Raw genomic sequence first — 2,656 nt, 5'->3', positions numbered from 1 at the left:
CCCAGGCCCTCGGCCAGACACCTGGATGCCAGCGGAAAAGGGGCAGAAAAATATCAGCGCTGGAGGGTGTTTCTCTTGCCCTGAGCCATCTTGCGCAGATGTGGCGGCCGTCAACAGTGCCCTAGGCACCAGCAGACTCTAGTTTGAAAAGTCCTAAAACATGGACTCAACGTGCTGGCCGTGCAGAAGGCCACATTACAGGTTTCTGCATTACTCAACCTATTTAAATGTTAATCTCATTCAAACATTAGATGTGGCAAAGCAGGGAGGGGGGGGGACATAGGTAATACTTTCAACAATATAGATAAATTTTTTAAAAAGGAGAGAAAGCCCGGCTGGGGTGGCTCAGTGGTTGAGCATTAACTTATGAACCAGGAGGTCACGGCTCGATTCCCAGTCAAGGCACATGCCCGGGTTGCAGGCTCAATCCCCAGTAGGGGGCATGCAGAAGGCAGCCAATCAATAATTCTCTCTCATCATTGATGTTTCTAGCACTCTCTCCCTCTCCCCTCCTCTCTGAAATCAATAAATATGCATATATATACATATGTGCCTGCCCACCTCAGGGTGTGCACATATAAATATATAAATATAAATATAAATATAAATATAAATATAAATATAAATATTATTTTTAAAGGAGAGAAATATGGGCAGTGCATGCAGGCTCTCTGGAGGTCGTTGGAGTCCATTGCTGGAAGGGATACGTATGAGCTTAAACCCAGAGGCTTAAGGGAACATGGATCTATTATCTCGCAGCGCTGGAGGTCAGAAGTCTCCAAATAGAGGGCTGTGGTCCTCCTGGGGGCTCCAGGGGCTCCGTTCCCAGAAAGCAGAGCTGAGAGAGGGTGACAGGCTGAGCCCTCGCACCTTTGCCTCTGAAACTTTTTGTCAAGAGCCAACAATGTCTCTTTTTCACTTAAGGCAGGTGGTTTCTGCCACTCAAGACTAGAAGAGCCCTAAGGCAGAGCCTTAAGACATAGCACCCACCCCCCCCCCCGCCCCATACACACACCAGGTAATTCTCTGAGGTTCCCCAGACCTGAGCAGACCTCGCCTCCAAACCCACTGCATTCCCAGCCCCCAGAGGAGCCCTCCTTGCCAGACGGGCTGAATCGCCAGCACGCCTCCTGCAGAGGTGGCTCTCATGACCTCCCTTCGGCTTGGCCCCCGGAGGCTGCCTGCACCGTGTGGGTGGACAGGATCCATCCCTGGACTCTGACACGCCCCCCCCCCCCCCCCCCCGTCAGAAAACTACAGAGAAGAAAGCTGGGTGACAATCCCATGCTATGTTCCTAGACAGGGTTCCGTGAAGGTGCCACTCGGCTGGGGGCCTCCCTGAAGGCCATGGAGTCGCTTTGGAGGCCCCAGGGGATGAAGAGCGGGCCTGGGTGTCAGATAAGACACGGGACACCCCATTCAATGTGCATTTCAGAGGAACCACACACACGCTACAGCCTGAGTGTGTCCCTGGGATGGTTGATTCTGTGTGTCCACTTTGCTAGGCCTGTCACTTGGTCAGACATGATTCTAGATGTTGCTGTGACGGAAACATTTAAACGAGATTCACATTTGAGTTGGTAGATGTTGAGTGACGCAGAGGACCTCCTGTAATGAGGGCTTCTGCCTGGCCACCGCCGGAGCTGATGAGAAAGGGGAGATGCTTAGGGGCGGCGGGGCGCGGGGCGGGCGGGGAGCGAGGCTGCATAACACTCGCCCCTTTATTCTCACACTTGAGCTGAATTGCCTTCCGAGGAGCCAAGAATCTCTAAGAATCGCTTGATGAAATGTTTTGGGGACAAAGACACCAAGATTCACTTCGGTGATTAAGGCTGGAAACTCCAATTTAGTGTGTGAGCTCACTGACGCCCCCCCACCCCCAGCACACACACTAAGCTCATTCAGCCCCGGCGGCCCCTGCTGCCCCCAGGCCGTGGGTTTTCTAAGGATTCCTGTGTTCTCCAAGTTGTCTTGTCATCATCATCATTAGGGCACAGGAGGGGCCCTCCTGCCATTTAGCATCGAATATAGAAGCACCATTCATTCGGCTCTCCATCTGTCTGATACGTCCGACCTGGGTGCCCGGTGCTGGGTGCCCCACCCTGAATGAGGCAGATGTGATTCTCTGAGCCCACAGAGCTTGGACCTACCTGCAGAGGCCGAAATAATTTAAAATTACAGCAACAATAAAGGCTCAAAAACAGAGACCTATCCATGGGACGCTGCGCTCCCATCTAGACGGGGGTCCGAGGAGGCTTCCTGAGGGAGCAACGAGGGAGCTGAATTCCGAAGGATAAACCAGGATCCAGCAAGTGCCCGGTGGAAGGAACAGATGTTCGGACAGTCAGAACGAAGCCCGCGGAAAGCCCATGGCGAAGAGAAGGCGGGAGGGCCAAGCAGGGGAAGTGTGTCCGTCAGCGGCTGCTCTGTGACAAATTGCCGGAAATGCAGCAGCTCGAAACAATGCACACGGCCTTTCTCAAGGTTTGGGGGGGGGGGGGGGGCAGGATCTGGCGTTTAAGCCGAGTCCCCTGCTCAGGGTCTCACGAGGCTGCAGGCCGGGTGTTACCTCAGCTGCACCCTCGCCAGGGGTCAGTGGGGAAGGGTCCACTTCCGAGCTCCTATTGTTGGCAAACGCGTTTTCTTGCGATGGTGG

This window comes from Myotis myotis, unplaced genomic scaffold, assembly GCF_014108235.1.
Source record: "Myotis myotis isolate mMyoMyo1 unplaced genomic scaffold, mMyoMyo1.p scaffold_m19_p_6, whole genome shotgun sequence".
Classification (NCBI taxonomy): domain Eukaryota; kingdom Metazoa; phylum Chordata; class Mammalia; order Chiroptera; family Vespertilionidae; genus Myotis; species Myotis myotis.
This window is presented reverse-complemented; position numbering follows the sequence as displayed.